Genomic DNA, 23,108 nt, shown 5'->3' with positions numbered 1-23,108 from the left:
CTTGTTCGCCTCCTTTGGTCCTCGGTTACCCTTCTGTAACTGCTTTTTTGGAGTGGCTGGAAGTGATTGTGGCCATGACTATGTGAACCTTGACCCTCTGCAGGCAACTGCCTCCTCTCCGAGGACCCCTACTCAGGTGTCAGCCCAGGAAGTTATGCCCTCAGTCACATTCTGAGACCAGCAAGAATTCTTTCCTGCTGGAGTTTTGTCAGGAAAAAGGGGTGTCGGGAGCCTCTCTCCTCAACTTCTGCCTAGAACTCAGGACCGGAGTAAAGAGGGCTGCAGCACAGGTACCCTGGGCTTACCTTCCTCAGCTCCTATCTCAGCCTCTCTTTGCCCCCAACTTCCTCCCTGTCCCCCTGCCCCCCACTTCCCTTTGGGTGAAAGGAGCAACTGCCTTTCTGTGTGCTTCTATTTCTGCACCTTCCGCTTCCTGCAGAAAGTTCTGGAATCCACAAGGCCAGCTGGCCCTGAGGGCAGGATGTGGGGGGCCTCAGATTTCCTTTTCTCCAGTAGCCTGGCCCCATGGACTCCTCAGGGAGAAGGAAGTGCTGCCTGGGCCGGGCAGTCCCCCAGAGGTAAACTTTCACTGGCATTTGTGTTTATCGCCTCCTGTATACAGGCTGGAGGGAGGGCGCACCACAGGGCAAATACTCATGCAGTCTTCTGAGAGCAGCTTCCCAGGTAGGCTTTGCTCTGCTTCAACTTTACAGGCAAAGGACAGACATATCAAGCAAGCTATGCAAAGGGAATGGCCAAGGCATGGCAGGTTCTCACAGACAGTGCAGCTGGGGCCAGGCTCAGCTCAGCTGGAAGAGTGCTCACCTAGCCAAGATGCCCCAGGTTTCATACCCAGCACTGCATAAACTGAGTGTAGTGTTGCATATATCTGTCATCCTGTCACAGGAGGTGGGGGTAGAGTTCAAAGTCATCCTCAGCTACCTAGAGAAGTCTAGGCTACATGCGACTCTGTCTCAAACACACAAAACAAAACAAAGAAACTCACAAAGGTAGGACACGGGGCTCTTCCGTTTTCTACTCTCTTGAAAAAGTGAAGTGTGCATGAAGGAGACACAGGGAAGAGGGGGAGGGAGACACGGCTGGTGCTGCTGACGAAGTTTCTGGAAATCCCAATTGTTTTTGAGCCACTTGGCGTTCCAGGGTTTGGGTGGGAATCATTGCAACACCTGCAGCCTCAGGGCCCAGGTAAGACAGTGCAGGTGTTGGGAGGGGACCCCTTTGTCATCATTGTGATTCGGAGGGTGGGGCTGGGCCTGCCTGGCCTCTGTCCCACCCAGGGCAGTGCTATGATCTGAGGAAGGAGTTGCAGGTCCCCATGGGCAAGTGCAGAGCCAGTGCGGTCAGCAGGAGCAGCAGCCTCGTGGACATATGAATGGGTCAGAGCTGGTGACCACCCTGGGGGGAGCGGGGCTGGATCTCTGTCTCTGCCACCTTCTGGGCTGGAGGCCACCCCTTTCCCTCCTGCTTCACCTGCCCCTTGAATGCAGCCCTGGTTGTTGGTTGAATCTGAACTCCACTGAGTAGTAACATCAGACTGTTTAAAGATTAACTTCCCAGGGCTGGGGACCTGGCTCAGTCGCTAGAGTGCTTGCTGTATAAGCATGGGGACCTGAATTCAGATCTCCGGAACCCAAGTAAAATGGCAGGTCTGGAAGGGCCATTCTCAATGAACACAGGTCATCCTTCAGAAAGCCAGGAGCAATCACATTCTCTCCAGCTACAGAGAAATCCAGCCACTCACATGCACGGTCCTGAGTCTACCTCAAAGGCTTCTTACTAAAGATCTGAGTGCTCTGGCAGGATTATCCATTTGGGAACTCAGTGCCCACAAGTCAGCAGCTTCCAGATCTTAGTGGTTTGTAGGAGCTTTTTGCATATGAAAGATATGTTTGTCCTTCCTAGTTTGTGATATGTTCTCCGGATCTTTGAAACATTTGTCTCTCACGGTAAAGAAGTGTGTGAGCCAGTGTCTCAGACTTATTTTTTATGGCTAGGATTTCCCCCCCAAGTTGAAAGTTTTCTTTTTTCTGTATTTTTATATATATTTATTTATTTGTGGGACATGAATGCCAAGATTAGTAGCAGGCAACTTTATACACTGAGCTATCTCAGCAACTTCAAAAATATCAGTTAACTGTTTCTTTTCTTCAGTGGGGTTCAGCATCACCTGACTTGGACATGTAAACTGTTTCCATAGGGAGAAGAGGCAGTCTGTGTCCCCTGGTTCATGCCTGCTCTCTGGGACAAACCAACTGTCTATGAGAATATAAAGGGTAGGAAAGGCCCATGGACTGCCGGACTCTGGACTCTACACTGGAGCATTAAGTGTTCTTATAGGTTCTGGGCAGAGGGGCCTTGTGTGTCACACTTATTGGTGTCCAGATTCCAGTTCCTCTTGCACCAAAGGATGAGAAATCACCCAGCCAGTGAAAGCAGAGGGTCCTCTTTATGCATACGTTAGGGCTGAGGGCTTTGTCTATGGGAGGACTGGCAGGGCAGGGTGGCTGGTCACTGGAATCTGGATGGAACATACCTGTGACCTCATTTGTATCTGGAGACAGGTGAGTTACAGGGAACACCTACTTCTAGCGTAATCTCCCATTTTGTGATTACCCACATGTCTCTGTATGCTTTCATTCACTCAGGAATGGAGAGGCTTGATGGTATGAATCAAGCATAAGAATGTCAGAGAAGGATGTCAGGCCAACAGAGGACAGGACTCGGGGTAGGGGTGGGGAGAGGTCTGCTTACATAGAGACTTTTGGAGGAGGGTTCTGGCTGAAGTAGCCAAGCTGCCAAGGTTGGGGGCCATGTTCTAGTACTTACATCGATAGCTGTGGCCTTTCTTGCATAAGGCAGGAGGGTAGGAAGCACTGCTGCCCAGGAGGCCGGTGCTGCAAGCCAGATGACAGGGAGAGATGGACAGACCCTGGAACTGAGGCCAGAAGGACGTGGTGTGGGACAGGCTGAGGTTAGGAAGGGGTCCAAGTCACATCAAAGCTAAACCCCAATCAATCCAACCAAGGAAAAGTCCTAGGCTGGCCTCCTCATGGTTAAATCCTAACACTCAAAGAGGAATTCACACCAGGTCTTCCCAGATTCTCCCAGAATACCTCTTCATTCATTTGACTAAGTTGGCATTTCTCTGACACCGCAACAAGAGTGAACCATACACTAATACCCTTATTGCAGAGGCTGTGTATTCAGGAAGGTGGGGGAAATGGCTCAGTGAGTAGAGCTGCTTGCTGCTAAGACTGTGACCTGAGTTCCATCCATAGAACCCACATGATGGAGAAGAGAACTGACTCTTCCTTGCAAGTTGTCCTCTGACCTTCACACCTGGGCCCCCAGAGCTTATCACACACAAATATCACACCACATTCAAACACACACATCTCATCACATCCACACACAGCACACAGCACATACACACACAGCACAAACACACAGATCACATACACACACATAACACATCACACACACATCATACCATACCCACCCATCATATTACATACACACATCACACACACACACACATCCTATCACACACACATCACATCAAATACAACACACACACACACACACACACACACACACACACACACACAGAGGAGACTGCCGGCTAGCTACCTCTAATCCCCAGAAGTTATGAGCCAGTGGCTTCACAGCCAGGTCCCAGCACTAGACAGGAAAAGAACAGATCAGTGTGTGGATGCCAGACCAGGGACAGCAGTGGCTAACAACAGGGACACAGACTATGTTGGTTCTGGGTCCCCACTACATGGGCTATGAAGTCAAGTCCAATGTACATAGTAGGCACACAGGTAAGGGTCACAGAACAATCAGAGGTGCCCAGGGGACCATGCAGGTAGGGCCTGGTGGGGAGTTCACCTCCACCACCAGGATGGCTCCAGTTAGAAGGGCTACATGCCAGAAGGTTCTGCCAGTGCCTCTAGAAGTTTCTGTCTGGAGCCCAGCATGGCTTTGCATCCTTTGCTGCTGATGCTGTGCACAGTCCTTCCAGGGCAGGTAAAGGGGAACCCAGAATCCAGCTCGTGCTGTGCTGTTCCTGAGGTTGGAGCAGCTGTGGGAGTTGGGCAGGCAGGTGCAGCAAGTGTCTCCATCCCACTGTAGGCATTGACCTCTGCCAGGGCCAGCAGCCCCCCACCTCAACCCACCCATGGTTTCATTCTCCAGCCCCATGCAGATCAGAGGTACCAAGGCACAGGCCTATAAACACAGGCCCCACACAGATGCTCACAGAAGGCCCAGGTGCTCACATGCTCTCACATGTATTCACAACCCCACACAGGCACTCGTGATGTACACAGAGGACAAACTTGAAAACATGCCTGCATGTACTCCCACACATGGTCATACACCCACATGCACCACCCAAAACAACCCGAGGCAGGGGCTACCATCCACGTGCCATGCTGCTAACCAAATGAACCAGTTGGGACTTGCTTAATTGCTGTTGGGGGAGGAGCCATCAGCATCCCAGGATGCCTGCCAGCATGTGGGTGGGTGCCTTCCAGCCCCTTGCTGCTTGGTAACCAAACCCAAGCCTGGCCTCAAGAATGCCAGGCAGAGGAGAGAAAAGGAAAAATGCCCACACCCTATAATTTAAACATGTCTTTGTGGCACACAGCCTGCTGGGCCTTGCCAGTGCCAGGCATCCTGTGGGCATGTGAAAGGCTGCCGGCTGAGTGGCCAGTGGGCATGGCCATCAGGTAGGGGCACCCTGGTCTCCCACCCCTGCTGCAACCACACTCTGGTTTCCTCCTTGTTCTTCAAGTCTGTCCTGCAGCCGGGCACTGCTGAGGTCTAGAAATGGCACCTTCCTGCTTATTTCCCATGCCCCGAGGCTCACTCAGGTCACCTGAGAATTCTATGTGGCCTCACACCCACTTCCAGCCCTGAGGATGACACAGGGTCCTATGACCTGCCCTGAGCTCAGGCTGCTTCTCCCCTGGTCCCTGTGACTCTTCAGCCTTGGTTGACCTCAAGTGAAGTCCCATTTTCCCCTCTGGTTTTTGCAGTATTATTTCTGCTCCCACTAACCCCCGTCCTCGAAGTCTTGGTCCCCAGGATGCTGGTTGAGCCTACTGAACCCTGCTGGCATCCTAAGTGGGGATCCGGGTTGTTGTCAACTTCCTGGTGCAGGACATCACAAGCGGCAGGGATTTGTGGATTTCCCAAACCTGCCTTATCCTTAGATGTCAGGCCACACTTTGATCAGAGTATGTTCATGGGCCATGAGGTAGGGCTCTGTCATTGCTTGTGGTTAATCCACAAAAGGGCTCTCTCATCATGAGCATGAAGAGACACACCCTCCATCACGGTCTACATGTCCCCTGGTGACCCATCTCTCACCGGCAGCACTCTTCCTGTGTGTTCTTGAATGAATTACATTATTACCCACCCCAGGGTCTTTGCACAGCTTCCCCTCTAATTCTTTCCGCCACTGGGAAGTTGTCTTCTGGAGTTATGGCCTGGACAGAGTCTTCCAAATCTGAATCTTCCATCCCTCTCCAGCACTGCCCACCTCTTTCCTGGACAGATGGCTTTTTAGTTTTAGTTTTATTTTATTTCATTTTTGCATTCTTTGCTAAACATTGTGTTTAGGTCTTTAGCCTCTGAAGTTATGCTCCTTCATGTTCCTACAGCTAAGCATGCCAAAGGTGTCCAATAAATGGTGATGACTTGACTGAAGCAAGCTGGCGCCTGGGGTGAGGGGGTTATTCACACCATGAGGGTTGTGTTTATTACAGTCCCTCATGCTTTTGTCATCCTATAGGTTTAGGTGGCAGGAGTGCCGTGTTGAAGCCGAGGGTCCTCAGTTGAGATGTTTCTATATTCTCTCTCATGTCAGACCCTTCAAGTCTCACTCCTTGGGCAGTGTGGCTTGCTGTGCTGTGCCATTTGAGTAGACTGCAAGGTTGCCATTCATTCCTCCTCCCTGTGTGTCCTGGCCAACTCTAACCTCCAAGTCACAGGGCTGTGACTATACCTGCTGATCCCTCCTTAGTCTTGGCGTGCCTCTAGCAGGTGTGAGCCCATCTCATCTTCCCCTAGAAGGCACCTACCCTGCAGGTACCATGGGACACTCAGAGCAGTGGCACAGACCACCACCCTGTCTGAGGAACCCTTTAATCCCATTGACTTTAGAGAGGGGGCAATCACCAAGGTGCCTGGCACTTACTCACATAAATTGTGAAGGGCTTGCCACCATGTCAGGCAGGTGTTTCTCGGAGCAGGGGGCCTGTGTGGGAGGGTTCGGGAACCTATCCTGCCAGGCATCTCCCCAAAGCCCCTGGGGCTCCCTTAAGCCCTGTCCTAGCCCTACTCAGTCCCTAAGCATTTCTTAACTGTTGTTTTCTAGGTAATGCTGGGACTGTCAGATGAACTCTCTTTAGGCTTCAGTTACTGGGTTACATGGGGATGTCCCAACATTCTTTGCTTCTATATGACAGACCCCATTTCCTGCATACCAGCCCTCTAAGAAACTAGTTATCCCCATCTCCTATTCCTTTGGAGCTAGCTGTCCCCACTCCCAGCACCCCTGGCTAAGAAAGAGGTGAGGATGGGAAGGCAGGAGCGAATACACATGTCCTGACTAGACAGATCTCTGGGAAGATCTGCCCCCACACAGGGGTGACCCACACTTCTGGGGCCTGGCTCCTTCATCTTCCCCAAAGGTCTGGACAAATCATGCTCCCACTCACTGGTGACCTAACACTCCAGAGCCGCAGAGACTCAGAGGCTTGCTGGACCCGAGTGAGCTGAATGCTGCTTGGCCAGTGTCACCATCTCTGTCCACAGCCACAGTTCTGCTTGCTTGTCTGTTCAAATGATGTACCCATCTCCCCCATCTCATCCTCTCAGTGCCTGGCTCTCTGCCCTTCCTACCACATCAGCCTCACAGGATCTACCAAGTGGCTGTCTTATCCCTGTGTGCTTGTGGATGGTGAGGAAGTAAGGGGCTGTCCTCTGTGCGGAAGACCTAGTGCTTGCATTAAAGACGGGCAGAAGGGTGCAGGGGGAGCCAAGCCCAGGGCTATAGGTAGGCTCAGCTACACGTCCATGCCACCTGCATCATCCCAGTTTCTTGGAATGATGGAAAACATTGGTAGGTAAGGACACCAAGAGACCAGCCCTGATCAGTCAGGGCTGTCTGCAGCTCTGGTCTTCCAAACCCATCTTGAATTTTTTTTTAACCAGGTCCACTGTTTGCTGAGCTCATTCTTTAGTGTATGTGGTTGGTAGAACATGGCAGTCACCAAATCTGCCCTCAACCCCTGAAGACTGTGTTAAGGAGGTGAAAGAATTGGGGATGACGACATCAGTGGAATTCATGGAGATCTGGGGATGGCAGGTACAGGGATAGGATAAATCCTGCACAGTGGTGTGTGGCCACATTGCTCTCAGGAGCTGCTTATGGAGGTTGCAGGAGTTGTTTGACAATGGTTAATGGCAACTATTGGCAATCAAAGTACCAATGTCATGTATCTGCTTGGAATGTGAGTGCCACAGTCAAAAGGCCAACCTCCCCAGTTGTCCTGCTTTGTTTTCCTGTCTGATGCACCCGGTCACCACCTGTTTCTCATGTACAAGGTGGAGACAGCCCTTCCCAGGTGGCTTTGTTGACTATCTAGACTTTGGAAAGTGCCCAAGAAAACATGAGTGGTGTAGATTAAACCGGAAGTATGTAACTTGTAGCTTTCAGACCATGACCAGCCCAGAGCATCGATGAACTATTCATTCACGATTCACCCAAGCTGGCCAACAGGCAGCTCCTGTACTTGCGAAATGAATGAGATTCCAAGCCCTGGTCCATGTGAAGTTAGATGGAGGTGTGACTCATTAAGGTCAACAAGAATGAGACCGGCATACCTACACCTGCTCAGAAATGGTCTCCAAAGTTTGCCATGGTCCATTGGCCAAATAAACAAGACCACACATAGAGGACGCAAGGGCACTGTGCCTTAGAGTTTTTTCTTTGAATTTGACTAGCTGGAGGTTTTCTTGGCATGGTGAGTTGTGATCTGACATGGGTCCCAGAGAAAATTCTAGCTCACATTGTGGACAAGTAACCCATCTTCACTCACAGATAAGTGACATCTCATTCACTGCCCACACATGCCCCCAGTGACATCCTACTCACTGCCCACACGTGTCCTCAGTGACATCCCACTCACTGCCCACACGTGCCTTTAGTGACATGCTACTCACTGCCCACACGTGCCCCCAGTGACATCCTACTCAATGCTCCCAGACCAAAACCCAGACCCAGATCATAGCCACAGATCTGACAGCCACTGCCTTCCTAGTACCCCCCCACTCCATGGTAGACACCTTCCTGCAACTCCATGGACAGATTCCGGACTTCAATATATAACAGCCATACCCATGTCTGTGTGTCTGTCTTCTTTCCCGTGTCCATGGAGGTGAGATCCCTCTACCTTGTCTCATGCATCTTTGACTGTTCATTCCCTGTTGCATAATATTCCACGGTGCATCCAGCTATGATGGAGCAGACCTTTAACGTCAGCAGTCTAGACACAGATGGATCTATGTGAATTCAAGGTGAGTTTGGTCGGCAAAGCAAGTTCCAGGCCAGCCAGGGTTGCATAGTGAGACCATGTCCCAAGAAAACTAAAACAAAACAAAACAAACAAAAAATTCCATAGTGCATACATCCTTCATCCCATTTGTCCACTTTGGTGATAATGGGCATTTGAGTGGCTTCCGGTGCTCAGGTTGCTATATATAATGTCACCAGAAGTAACTGAGTCTTTGGATAAACATGACTGTAGATTCGCTCAGGGAATGTATCTGAAGAGACTAACTGAGTCTGGATTATCATGTGCCTAGCTTTAGCCAAGTCTGCAAACCATGTCACAGAGGTAAGTATGCGCACGCACATGTACAGAAGGTGAGGTCAGAGGTTAACTATGTATGGGTGTTGCTCCTCAGATACTGACTGTTGGCCTTGTGTTTTGAGGCAGGACTTCTCACTGGCCTGGAGCTTGTCACTAAGCCATCCTGATTGTCCAGAGAGCCCAGGGTCCCTCTTATCCCCGCCTCTTGAGTGCCGGCATCTCAAGTACAAGCCACTGTGCCTGATTTTTCATGCAGGTTCCAGGGACCAAACTCAAGTCCTCGTGTTTGCAATGTATTGACTGAGCCGTGTCCCCTGCTCCATGTCCTAAGGTTTGTAACAAGTCATACTCCATCAGCACTGTGTGGTTGTGACAGGCTCTCTGCCTCTCCCCAGCATCGTCCTTTGCTTCTGCTTTAGCCACTCTGGGGAGTGCCATACAGTAACTCACCATGCTTGTTCATTTTCCCCATGACTGACTCATGGAATCAGCATCTCTTCGAATGTTCATCGCCAAGCACAACATCCTCCCTAATGAAAAGGGCCGTGTCTGTCAGAGTGACTTGTGTTAAAGATGGTTGATGTGAGGGGGCCCTTCTGAGACTGTGTGTTCCTGGTGTTTGGGGGGTCCCACTCCCGGGCTGTGTCCTTGCTTTTCCCATTGAAGTCATCTCAGGCCTGGGATTTCTTCACCCTCTTGGAGAGGGGAAGTAATTAGCATTTCTTGAGCACTATTTAAGAAAGAATTACCAGTGGGTCTGCTGGCACAGGCCTGTCATCCCAGCTGTGGGAGAGGCTGAGACAGGAGGATCACTAGTTTAAGGTCAGCATGGTCTGTTCCTAAATAAAAAGTAAACAGTGGTCTGGGGCTCAGTGCTAGAGGACTTTGCCTAACAGGTCCTAGGCCTTGAGTTTCATCTGTACAAATATTCACAGAATACCATCACTCATTAGCCACCTATATAGTGACTGTCACCCTTTGGTTTCTCCACTTGGGTTCCTGAGAACACACAGTTGGCCCCACCCTACTTGTTAAAAGACCCTGACATACGCTAGTTGTCGAATGTGATCTGTGTCTGTAGATCTTTGTTCTCATGGGTGAAATGAATGCCATCATGTCTAAAATGCCGCTGTCCTGAAACTACCCAGTTATCTGTACTGCCCACCTGTCTTTTTAGTTTGTGTTTTTTTTTTTATTTTTTATTTGAATTGGTTTTTGTTTTTTAAGACAGGGTTTCACTGTTCTGGAACTCACTCTGTAGACCAGGCCGACCTCAAACTCACAGAGATGGTATGTTTGTTTTTTGAGAAAGTCTCATGTAGCTCACAGTGGTTTCGAAGTTACTAATAACGGAGGATGACTTTGAACTCCTCATCCTCCTGTTTCTACTTCCCGAGTGGTGGGATGGCATGACAGGCATGGGCCGTCGGATCTAAATCTATGTTGGTCTGGGAATAGAATCCAGACCTTCTTGTGTGCTAGATAAGCACTCTTCCAACTGAGTCACATCCACAGCCAAGTAAAGGCACAACTTGACTCTCCTGCCTTTCAAGTGCTGGGGTGACAGGTGTGTGCTTGTCCCTCCCCATCTTTGTCCTTTGTCATAAAGATTGTCTATAATCTTGGCTCTTTGGAATTTCCTCTGGAATTATGAACCCCCCTCATCAGTGTCCAACAAGAAGAAAATACAGGAATGAGGCAAAGCACATCCAGCAAAGAGCCATTGCCTTGTTCAGCCAGTGTCATCACACTTCTTACAGCTGCCATGTCCAGACCTGGGGATGCAGAGCGGAATGGATCTGTGCTAGCTGCAGCCCCAAGGGTAGATGCTTTTCTAGTTCGTTCCGTCAGTGATGGATGGAAGCCCAGAGTGCAAAGACCACTTGCTCAGCACCTACTGTGTGCCAGGTGGAATCATCATGCCACTATCCTTGTTCCCAACCTTCCCCCAATGCCCCAGCTGCCACAAGACAGGAGTTGAGAGGCAGGGAAAGTAGGGAATCTTTAAGACTGGAAGATCTGGGGACATGAGAGGACCTGGTGTATGTGCATAGGGACCTCAAGAGGCTCTCTGAGACCTGAGTTGAAGGAGAGGACGAGGGAGGTGGAAGGGCCAATCTTGGATGAAGCATGTCAGCTCTCTGCTTGGAAGTGCCAGGGCTGCCAGAGGCCAGGAGGGAAGTGGGAGAGCCACCTGTCTCACTGGAGGTGATAGTGATCTGCATATGGTGGGGACAGGTGATGTGCTGCAGAGGTCCCAAGAACACAGACAGTAGCATGAAAACTGGAACCACATAAAAAGTAAGCAGAATGTTGGAGGACAGAGGAGACTCGGCGTGGGGCCAAGGAGGTAGAAGCAGGCAACCCCAATACTGAAGAAACCACATGTGCTCCAGGCCAGCTGCTAGGGCAGAGCCAGCCAGGGGCACTGAACCCATCGCACACATGGGTGGTATGGAACTCCTTTGCACTGGATGGTGGGCAGTCAGTGGAGTCTCCTCCCTGGTCACCTCTGCATACAGCACACATACATACTCTGTGAGCTTCATACATGTGAACAAGTGGGCTGGCAGACAGATGGGCGGATAGACAGTTGGATGGTTGGATGGGTACATGGTGTTGGATGGATGGGTGGGTGGGTGGATGGATGGAAGGATGGATGGAAGGATGGATGGGTGAATTTCCATCCACAAGGACTTAAACATTTTCATTTGCAAGGGGCTTTCTATTACTTCAGATATTTTAGTCTGCCTGTTGATATATGGCTGAAACACATGCTCGTGGTTGGCCACTCCTGAGATGAGCTAACCTTCTCCCTGTGGGTGGAAGTAGAAAATGAGATATATTCTTGTTTTGTGTGTGTGTGGGGGGGGGGTCTTTTCTCTTTGGAAAGGTGCTGAATGAATATATAGGCTTCCCTGGGAGCCAGCCCCTATAGTCAGACCAATCCCATATTAGACTGGATAGAGGCTGTATGTGGACTGCAAGCAGTGTAGACAGGCCTGTCCTGTCTGGTGTTGCTATGCTCGTACTCCCAGCCATGACCACCACCCCCGTCCCCCCCCACCCCCGCAAGGTCAGATAAAACAAGCTTTCCTAGTCTTAGATCCTCATTGTCCCAGCTCAGTAGGCCTGGCCATGCAGGTGACCCTGTGTTTGGAAGGTCCCGGTGTGTTTCTGCCTACTACCTCTGCTTAGTGGTCTTGAACTTGATGTCTTTTGGAATCAGGTGTTGCATTGTGTTCTGGGCCCTGCCTGGGCTACCTACCTCCTTTTACAGGGAGAAGAGAGCCACCTCTCCCTGGAAGGCACTGGTGCATTCCAGAAGAGTCTTTCTGCATGCTTGGAAGCACGCAGAAAAGAGGGACCCTGTGAGCCTTTCTGGGTGAAACTGGACCTACTTCAGCTCTGACATCAGGATCTCTGTGTACCCGAGGAGGAGATGTAAAGCCAAAAGGTCATGGCAAGAGGCTCTGAAGCTGTCCCTGCCTGAACTCATCACCTTGGACTCTGCATAGGAGGTCCTGGGAAAGGTGGTTGGGTGGCCACTCTCATACAGAAGGTCCCACAATGGTTTGGCTGGAGCTGGAGCTCAAACTTGGAGCTTCAGCCACTGTTGTTTAAATGTAGGGGTTTTGGAAAATTTTATGTGAGTTGTGCCCTCAGTTCACCCTCTGGGACTGGCATGTCCAGAATGTCCACTTTGTGGGTTGGTGTTTCCAAAGACTTCTCCAGGGGGGAGAGGGGGGAAAACGTCCCCCAGAGCCAGGGAGGGAAAGTCTTCCCCTATTGAATGGTCACTTGTTATCTGCCTAACTCATCAACACCAAATTTCAGTTGGCCTGAAGCATCTCAGGGGTGAATTCCACTGGCTGGCCCTAAAGGAACCACTGTGTAGTGGGCCAGTCTGCCTTACTCACTCATGCAGAATCTGGGGCCAGGATCTGCAGCAAAGAGTCCAGGGCTCCCCCAGATACATCCAAAGACTCCTCTATTGCCCTTGTGGTCATCCCCTTGCCCTTCCCTGGTCTTCCTCCCTAGCATATCAAGAGCAACTCCTCCATGAACCTGGCCCCAGTCCATCAGTTCCTCTACCTGGGGTCTCTTAGGGTCCTGGCTGTCAACAACACTCTATTTTAGAGAACTCCTTTAGTCTTTGGCTGTGGCAGCTATGAATCCATCGCCTCTTGTTGAGGGGAAGGCCAATGACGTCTGTGACTTTGGCTGGATCCTCTGGTTGTTGCTACCTACAGCCTAAAACCTTTCTCTCTGACTCCTTCACTGAACCCCATCTGTGTGCCTCTCACACCAGTGCTGGGCTCTTCTGGGTGAATCTCAGGAGTGTGGAATGAGGAACATGTTCATGCTGCCTCTGTCACTGAGAACACCCATGGGAGCTCCAGAGATATGTGCAGTCTTTGGTGTGAGGGAGCCTAATGATGGCTTGGATGGGCGTACTTTAAAGCCGTCTCAAGACAGGAATCCCAAACCCTTTGGTTGCCAGGGCAGTGGCTTGCCCTGTGATTACTAATTTCCTCCCTCCCTCCCTCCCTCCCTCCCTCCCTCCCTCCCTCCCTCCCTCCCTCCCTCCCATCCTTCCTTCCTTCCTTCCTTCCTTCCTTCCTTTTTTCTTTTCTTCTGTCTTTATTTCCTTCCCTCCCTCCCTTCTCTCCTCTCAGTCCCTCCCCCACAACATCCCCTCTCCCCCAGAGCCACTGCTCTTCCATTTCCTTCAGAAAAGGGCAGGCCTCCCAGATCTACCAACGAAACATGGCATATCACATTGCAATAAGACTAGACGTATCCCCTCATATTAATGCTGGATGAGGCAACTCAGTAGGAGGAAGAAGATACAAAAGCAGGCAAAAGAGTCAGAGATGGCAGGTGATCTGGCTATGGCATCTGCCACTCCACTGACTGCTAGTGTCAATTCTGCTCATCTAGCTGATTAAGCAGTGTCCCTCCCCCCTCTTACAGCTCCATGGACATCACTCCAGAATAAGGAAGGGCCAGTCTTTGGTCAAGGTTATAAGAAGGAGTAACCATGATGCCCTGCTAGAATCTCCAAACAAGCTCTCAAGATCACTGTTTTTTTCTAAGCTGTTTCTCAATTTCAGATTCCAGGATGGTAGCTGGTCATCTGTGGCCGTGACACTGGCTGTTTCCCCATGAGATATGAAGCCTGGGGCCTTCAAGCCCATATGTCCAAATTTCCAGACAGCCCCCAACTCCTGGATTTGCCAGCTGTGGAGGACTTTGGGGATGTCCGGGGACTGGGTGCAATTTCTGCTGGAAAGTGGGAGAGCCTGGGAACAGCAGGCATGGATGGTGTCCTGGAATGTGCCCAGAGCTGTTCAGCCTTCCCAGACCTCATTCCCATCAAGTAGCCAATCTGGGATGGTTGCAGGGTAGGGCAGAGGCCAAAGTCTGTGGTCTTGTCTGCAGATCTGAGTGTGGTCTTTCCCCTGGCTGACCAAAGTTCATCCCCTCATAGCAATGGTCCCAGGCAGAGCTGCCCAGGGTCTTTGTGGGCTCTGGAAAGACAAATAAACAGTCACACAGAGGCAGCATCTCTAGATCCCTAAGTCTAGACAGATTATGCCCAGACAGAGAGACCCCAGATGGGGCCACCTCCACGGGAACAAGTTGCGGCCAGTATGAGGGAGTCAGCCAGACCTGCTTGGCTACAGAGGATCTGCAAAGACAGATGATGTCTGTGTTTGGTGGGACAGAGCAGGCTGGATGTCTCCCTAGCAGTCAGTACAGGCCTCTGGGACCAAGTCTGACCAGTAAGGAGAGCCAAGAGCACTGAGACCTGAAGTCAGTGTGTCCACGGTGTAGCTCAGCCATCCCTGCCCTCTGAGTGCTGAGGCCTCACAGTGCAGGCAGTGGTCAGGATATGAGACAGTGAGTAACCTGGACAGTCACACACAGACCCACTATGGCATGAGGAAGGTGAGGTATGTGGCTTAGCTGGGCTCCTGCCTCCCATTAGGACCACTGGAGAAAGAGGAAGAGGAGATATTGGATGTGTTGGGTGTCTACTTGGGGTCTTCCTGTCAACCCATCTTGATTATTTCCCCTAACAGTTAGTGATGGATGAGACCTTATGACCATTTATATATCAAGGATGGGGAGCTGAGGCCCAATTGAGGTTCCATAGCCATAGCAGAGAGGACTCAGATCTGTGGCCTGGCTGTCTGCCACACAGTATCTTTGTGGTTCTTTCCGGTGACCTTGGCTATTTCTCCACATCATGTTTGAAGAGGATGGGGGCACCTTTATATATAGGTAGAAGGCAACTCATTTATTGAGTACCTACTGTATACTGGTCAACTATTCCCCCACCTGCTGCTTTCACCACCTCCAGCATCTCCACTGGTCTCTATAGCATCCCCAGAATCCTGTCCATTATCTCCAACATCGTCTTCAGTATCCTCAGCATTGTTCACACCATCAAGTTAGCATCATCCCCTGTGCCACAGCAGCAGCAGCCTCACTCTCATCCCAGCCCATGTATCCCAAGTACCTACTACACACAGGGTAAACCACAGATTAATAGAGTGTGGAATGCAAGGCTACTGAGGTGGGGGGGGATTTTGTTTAGTTCTTTTTTTTTCTTTCTTTCTTTCTTTGTTTTTGTTTTCTCGAGACAGGGTTTCTCTGTGTAGCTTTGAAGCCTATCCTGGCCTCGAACTCACAGAGATTGGCCTGCCTCTGCCTCCCAAGTGCTGGGATTAAAGGCGTGTACCACCAACGCCCGGCTAAATAATATTTTTATTTTTATGCACATTGGTGTTTTGCCAGCATGTATGCCTGTGTGAGGGTGTCAAAAGTCCTGGAAATAGAGCTGCAGAAAGGTGTGAGCTGTCATGTGGGTGTGGGGAATTGAACCCAGGTCCTCTGGCAGAGCAGCCAGTGCCCTTAACCACTGAGCCATTTCTTCAGTGCTCTTTGTTTAGTTCTTATTGATGAGTGGAAGCTAGACACTGTCCCACGTCCACCTGGCTTTGCACTGATGTGGTAAAATGGAGATGACAGGGAAAGAGTGACAAAATGGTAAATGGTATTATATTCTCCAGTAACAAGGAGGGAATGTTTCTTGGTCGTGATTTAATTCTGCAGTAACCTGTTCAACTGGTGGAATTCTGGGGATATGGTGGTCCCAGTCAGAGCATGTGTGGTGCACCCTGGCCAGCTGAGAGCTCCCTGAGGTTCTCCACCTACATCCAGGGTCCAGCTGGGTTCTGCCAGGAAGGGAGTACAAAGAAGATCCATGTAGTGAAAGCTCGGCTCCCCACAGGCTTGTCCCCATCACTTAAAGGTAGAAGATGCTGTGTTCACTTATCTGGCTCAGAAGGTCTTCAAGGCTCCAGGATGAGAGGACCCTGGGTGGGATGTCTGGGTCTGGGCTTCATAAGGTCCTAGCTCAGAGGTGGCAACTAGGGAGGGACAGGTTGAGAGGACAGAATGAGATTGCCATCTCAGCCTCCAGAGTTGGCTGGCCCAGGAATCTGCACACAGTAGATACCCAATGCATACGTATCAAGAAACTGGCTCACATATGGGTCTAGTCCCAGCTTTATCTGCTGTGTAGCCCAGGCTGGCCTTGAACTTGTGACCCTCCCAATTCACCTTCCAGGTACTGTGATTGCAGATATATGCCACTATGCCTGGCTCAGAGCTGGGTTTTGGAGAGCCACTGGAACCTGCTCTGGGAGCCCGCAGCATGGTACCCACTCATTCATAGGTATACCACAATAAGCTCAGGTGAGGGGAGCTCCAGCTCAGCCCCAGTGCTGCAGGCTCTGTGGAGTCACTCCAAACCCTGTTGAGGATGCAACAACAGTATGTTCCCACAATGCTGGAACCTTCTACAGCTTTGGTTTGCATTTATTTGTTTATTTACTTATTTATTTTGGATAGGGTCTCACAAGGTCCCTGGATAGCCTGGAACTCACTCTGTAGACCAGGCTGGCCTCGAGCTCACAGAGATCCACCTGCCTCTGCCTCCTGAGTGCTGAGATTAAAGGTGTGTGCCACCATGCCTGGCAACTTTCCAGTTTTAATGCAAGGTGACTTCTTTCCACAGGAGCTCATCACAGCTCACACCCCAGCAGGAAGAACATGCTATCACATTTGGAGGTGCCTGTGATATCCCTGGATGTTCTATGTATCCATATGTGGGTATGTTCAGGGGGTGTTTGGGCATGTGAAGGGTGTATGGGGTTCAAAGCTGCTAAGAGAAGAGGCTGGGCTTCATCATGGGACCTCACAGTGACCCTCTATGAAGGAGAGAAAAAAACTAAACTGAGGGCCATTGATACCCCAAGATCAGAGCCATGTCCTCTGACTTACTACTCAGCAGCCACGTAGCTGTCAGCTGATCCTCGTGGTCTCACCCCAACATCTGGGTGCCACTAGGATCGACCATCCTCACAGGAGAGTCTAAGGTTCATTCATTCATTTCATGGATCACTCTAGAGAGACTCAGTGTGACCCCTGGGAGCTGACTTTCTAGCAGAAGGTCATGAAATTTAAGTAAGCAGGGAAGATGGGAGGCTGTGTCTGAAGAGGCCTCCTTAGGAGGTTAGGACCAGATCTCAGGAAATGGGATGTTAGTTGGCTATGGTGACCATGAGGGTTGGGGGTGAGAGGTACATAGGGTTGAGCATCCCAAGCCCAGTGCCTCTGACCAACCCATGTCCCTAAGGAACTCACTTCCTGCCAGTACTGACCTCCAGCTTGGGTGGTGGGGCTGTGGGCCTCGTGGGCATCCTTGCATGCAACCACTGTAGTGCAGGGTTCAAAAGGCAGATCTCTTTCCCAGGACCCAGTTCAAATACAGGGTACTATCAAAGAGGTCCGTTTATGTTATGAGGTCTTTCTGATTTGTGTCCTTACATGGCTGGCTGGAGGAGGGATGGGACTCTTTGGAGTCTTTTCTTGCAAAGGTGCCAGTTTCATCATGGGGCCATACACATGTCCTCACCCACCTGTCACCTCCCGCAGCCCTGCCTTCAAACAAGGTGGGGTCAGCGTTTAGCATTGGCACAGGGAGCAGGATTTGGTCTATGAGATGGTTTTACCACAAGGGACTGCTCAACAAATATGTATTTGTGGAATGAATGAGCAAGCAGGTCCTGCTGGCAAAGACAAACTTGTTCTCAGCCTACTGGGCACTCCAAGTCTCCTAGGTCCTTGCCTCCTCTTTCCTTCCTCTGTAGGTTTTAAGTGGACTTCAGAGGGGGCAGGCATGTGGTGGGCTCACCCTCACCTGTCGACTAGCAGGAGAAGGGGCTGTGTCTGGCATGGTAGTTGTGTTTGCTCCAGCCTACCCACCTGCTCCACCCTTTCTATCCTTTCTATCCTCTTTTCTTTTCTCTGCGAATCTCATGGGGTCCATTCATCTCAGCTCAGACCCCCTCAGAAACCTGATCATCAAGGTCACTATGAATCTATCTGTCCCCTGAGATTGTTTGCACAGAAAAGGGTTCTACTTGGGACAAAGAATCAGAAAAGAGTAGAGATGGGTATGAGTGTGTAAACGTGTGAGCTACAGAATGAGTGACTGACCAAAGGAACACACAAGTGAATGAATGAATGAGCGGCCAAAAGAATGGGCATGTGAATGAGTGAGTGAATTAATGATTGAGTGATTAATTGAAGGACTGAGCAAGTTAATGAATGAGTGAGGAGTGTCTGGAAGGAATGGTGAGAGAGTCAGGGGTGAAGGAAAGGCCAGGATCAGGGCTAGCTGGACTGGCTTTTGCTTCTTCCGACTCTCCCGTGTCTCTGAGCATGTCCCTCCCACGTTCAGGCCTCAGTTTCCCATACCACAGCTGACCCAAAGGCCCCAGGGCATCTCAGTGTGCAGATCCCTGTTTCCTTACTGAATTCAGAGGGCTGTCTGATGATGGAGTAGGAAGAGATGAGGACTCTAGATATCTGTCACCCCAAGTGCCCTTACACCTGTATTGTGACATGTGAGCAAAGTACCTCCCATCTCTGGTTGCAGGCCCCTCTTCACCTTTGCCCAGGGCTCAACTCATGGTATCATGGCTTGAATCTACTCTAACCCGTCCTTGAACTGGATGTCCTTGGGCAAAGCCTTGGGGACTCTGTCTAGTCAATAGGCCGACCCCTTTCTGTACAGTTGGAGAAATGGGTTGATCTGGTCTGCCTGCCTGAGGATCCTGGGCACTGGCAGCTCCCGGTGTGGACTCAGCTTTAGCCTGCTCCAATCCCAGAGACCTCTGGGAGCAAGCCTGACCACAAAGCTCCCCAGGCTCAGACGCACTCCACCCTTTCCTCGTGGCCTCCACAGGACATTACTTCATCGGGGGAGAGGGGTGGGGGTGGAATGGTTCACGCAGCAGGCTGGGCCAACAGATTGGACCAGGAATGTTCTTCTGGCCTTGCTGCTTTGTGTCCAGTGGGAGGGAGTGGATGTCAGAAAGGCTGCTGGGTGTCCAGGGCTCAGATGGCAGCATATTCTGAAGGCCTGGAAGTGGTCAGGGTCGTCCTTGTGCACTGACTCTACCCACTGCAGCCAGAGAGTCAGAGTGTGGGCAGGAGAATCAGATGTCAGTGGATCTAACTGGGCTGCTGGAGCTACAGAAGAGGCAGAGGAGGTGCAGGCTGGTGCCATAGGAGGCGTTGCTCCCATCAGTGCTCAGCACTGCCCATCAGGGAGTATTAGCCTATGGCCTGAAATGAACTGGCCTGGACAGTGGGGCTGCCAGGAGGACATTGCTGCAGGGGACAGAAGGGGGTAACTGGATAAACAGGTGGCAGCTGGAGCCCCCATCCTTTTGGAGCATCACTTCCCAGTTACTCCCAGGGGTCACATGCATACTGCAGCTGTCTACCCGTGTTTCCATTGTGGGTGTGGGCCCAGGAGGTCAGGTCCTGACCAGCTCCCAGGCCCTGGCTGGGCCCAGTATCCTAGAGAATTTGTTTCCTCTCTGAGGACCAGCCTTGCACTGTGCTCTACCATATGCTGAGGTTCTTTTCCAGGAGCCCAAGGAGGTGCCACACCTGGGGACTTTAACAGGAGATATCTACGGTCCTCCTCCTGGAGTCTGGAGGTGTTTCAGGCCTGAGTCCTTCCAAAACATTTCTCCATGGCTAGCAGACAGCATGTGTCCTCATGGTCATTCTCCATGTGTCTGTATCCTGATCCTCTTATAAGGGCCATGGTCATGTAGATTAGGCCTACCCAGATGGTCTCACTTTAACACAATCACCTTAATTAAAGACCCACCTGTCTTACTTAGGGTTCCTATTGCTGTAGTGAAACACCATGACCAAAAAGCAACTTGGGGAGGAAAGGGTTTATTCAGCTTACACTTCCACATTGCTGTTCATCACCAACGGAAGTCAGGACAAGAGCTCAAGCAGGGCAGGAACTTGGAGGCAGGAGCTGATGCAGAGACCAGGGAAGGGTGTTGTTTACTGGCTTACTTCCCATGGCTTGTCCAATCTGCTTTCTTATAGAACCCAGGACCATAAGCCCAGGAATAGAACTATCCACAATGAGCTGGGACCTCCTCCATCAATCACTAATTAAGAAAAATGCCTTACAGCCAGATCTTATGGAGGCACTTTCTCAACTAAGATTCCCTTCTTTCAGATAACTCTAGTTTGTGTGTCAAGTTGACATAAGACTAGCCAGAACACCACTTCAAGCAGGCACATGCTGAGGGCCACAGTTAATACATTTCAGGGGCATGCAACTCAACCCATGCACTCTGTAGGAAGACAAGAGATGGGCATTACTTTCATTTCCTGGTCAATTGCTTTGTATATGTTGATGGGAGGTGATCCATGGCTGAAAGGGTGGAGTGTTGAGAGGACAAAATGGAGGACATAGTATACACAAAGTGGAGGGGTGCAGGGTACACAAGATAGAGGATGAAGACTAGACAAGATAAGGGATGCGGTGTAGACAAGAGGAAGGATGAAATGTAAGCAAGATAGAAGGTGCATAGTGAACAAGATTGAGAATGCTGTGTATGCAAGATGATGGAGGGTGCATTAGGGGAAAAATGGAGGGTGACAGGTAGACAAGATAGAAAGTACAGTGTAGGCAAGATGCAGGGTGCAAAGTGGACAGCATGGAGGGCCACCCACAGAGTCTCAAGTCCTCTTGCTGAAGCACATGAATCAGAGACTAGAGAAACTGTCTTGGGAGCACAGCTGTGGAATACTAGAGACTATTTCCAATGTCCAATTTTTGTATTATTTCATTAGGCAGTAGCTTTGCTGCTGTTAGGGCTCACATCTTGGGGCTATTTCACTAGTGCATTGACACCACCTTGGGGTTATCTTATTAGCATATCAAGGCCTGTTCTGGGCTAAGCTCTATCTGAGTTGCCAGTGGGCTGCTAGGGGCTAGCTTCTGAGGTCTAATCTGAACTGACTAGTGGCAAACTGCTGTCTCATGTATTACATTATTCCAAGTCACACAAAATGGCTTTTAAGTTACGCAAAATGGTTTTTGTGTTAGTTTTTACAGAGTCATACAGAATACATGAGTAAAGAGGTTGTGGAATCTTCTTCCAGGGTTAAGGAGAGCCACTGAAGTCACACGTGTGTTGGGGAAATAAGTCCCCACAGACTGATGCACTGAGAAGCCATTATGCGAAGCTATGCAAGTGTTACAGGGGTTCACTAGAGATGACCACTTAGATACAGTTTATAGCCAATTGAAAGTCTTTATTCCAGCCAAATGGGCCCATACCCAAGTGTTCAGGGATCTGGGTATAGCCTTAAGTGTCCAGAACACAGGGTTTTTAAAGGTAGAAACCACATCCTGACATCTTGATGAGCAGCTGCAGGGGGTGCTTTGCAGAAGTAAGCAGTTTGAAGCAAGCAGTTTAACAGAACTAAGATCAGTGACTAGCTAGAGGGTCCGCACAAGCAGGCAGTTCTGATTGAAGCTAAGATAACTAAGACATCCTGACCTTCAGTTCCTAGAATAGAGTTGGATAATTTTCCATGGGTTTCTCCACCAAAGAGATCAAATTCTAAACCTGAAATGGCCTCACAAGAATACAAGGTGGAGGAACCTTTGCACTGTATCCTCCTGTTAGTCTTCACTGATTCTGTGAACATGAGTCAAATAATTGACTTATTCTGTTTTAGGGGGACATAGTTAGTCCTAAGGACCAGTAGCTTAACTGAGTTTATTCTCTGTTTGATATAGTTGGCCATGCAGTAGAGGATGCAGGGTTCTAGATGCAGGTGAGAAGCCCCAGACTTGGGCCACCTTGAAGGACTGCACAATGTAGCCCTGTTCTGGGGATAGTCTCTCAGGACCGATGCAGACCCTGGGAAAGCCCAAGGGAAGATGCATGTGGAAACTTGGGTTGAGAAAACTTGTGTGATATCCCACTGTGCTAGAGGAACCAGGGAGGGTATGCCTTAGCCCTAGGCACTTCCCCAGGATTCTTTGGTTATGGCAGGACAGTGTGGGGAGAGACACTACAGATATCAATTCATGTCCGATGTCAACTGAACACTTTGACTTGGCCTTTGTGCTTCTAGAAGCTTATTCTAAGCAGATAGTCCAGCCAGATGCAAGATGGGCAGCCAAAGAAGGTTGGAATTAATGGAAACTGGGCAATTGATCAAATATCTGAGGAAATCACAAATATCAGTGCAATAAGGAACAATGGCCTTTCAAAATCAACCCCTGGATTTCCACTGTGGACACACAAAGATACTGTTGAGCAGAAAAGGTAAGAAGTGGCTCACCTGTGTGATGGCATCTATACATGACTCTCTTGCAGCTAGGTGTGGCCACGTTACAGGAGAAAGAGAGAAGGAAGGAAAGAGTAAAGGAAGGGAAGGAGGGGAATAAGGAGGGGTGGGAGAAGGAAGGAACATATTACAACTTCCAGAAATCTTCCTTCAAAACCAAGGGGCATGTTCCTTCTTCATCCATCTTGCTTCTGGGACTCAGATGTGGTGGCTAGAGTTTTAGTTGCCCTCTGGATGGTGAAGATCATCCCTCTAGGAGCTATACCTCCTTCAGAGACAACAAGGAGCCTCTGTCTCTGGAGGCTTTGTATGGCAGAGCCACCTCCCATCCCATTTCTTAATTTTCTTGGGTAAAATCAAATTGATCTTGGGAGGTACCCTTGGCTCACAGTTAATCCTAACCCTGGCTGATACAGTTATTTAGGCTGCTGTGAT

The 23,108-nt window shown here is 50.1% G+C and overlaps 1 long non-coding RNA gene across 7 annotated transcripts in view; it reads left to right on the top strand.

The window, feature by feature from the left end:
* LOC103160490 overlaps window positions 1-12,554 on the top strand; it is a 100,639-nt gene extending 88,085 nt beyond the window's left edge. For 3 of the 7 annotated variants that reach the window (XR_004769065.1, XR_004769064.1, XR_004769060.1), the window contains 3 exons: window positions 104-290; window positions 9,029-9,237; window positions 12,187-12,554. This is a non-coding gene — a long non-coding RNA (uncharacterized LOC103160490). Of the gene's footprint in view, window positions 1-103; window positions 291-9,028; window positions 10,197-12,186 lie in introns of all 7 variants that reach the window. The other 4 variants (XR_004769063.1, XR_004769061.1, XR_004769062.1 and 1 more) reach the window with 4 other exon arrangements.
* The last annotated feature ends 10,554 nt before the right edge of the window (window positions 12,555-23,108 follow it).

This window comes from Cricetulus griseus, chromosome 3, assembly GCF_003668045.3.
Source record: "Cricetulus griseus strain 17A/GY chromosome 3, alternate assembly CriGri-PICRH-1.0, whole genome shotgun sequence".
Taxonomy (NCBI): domain Eukaryota; kingdom Metazoa; phylum Chordata; class Mammalia; order Rodentia; family Cricetidae; genus Cricetulus; species Cricetulus griseus.
This window is presented reverse-complemented; position numbering and strand designations above follow the sequence as displayed.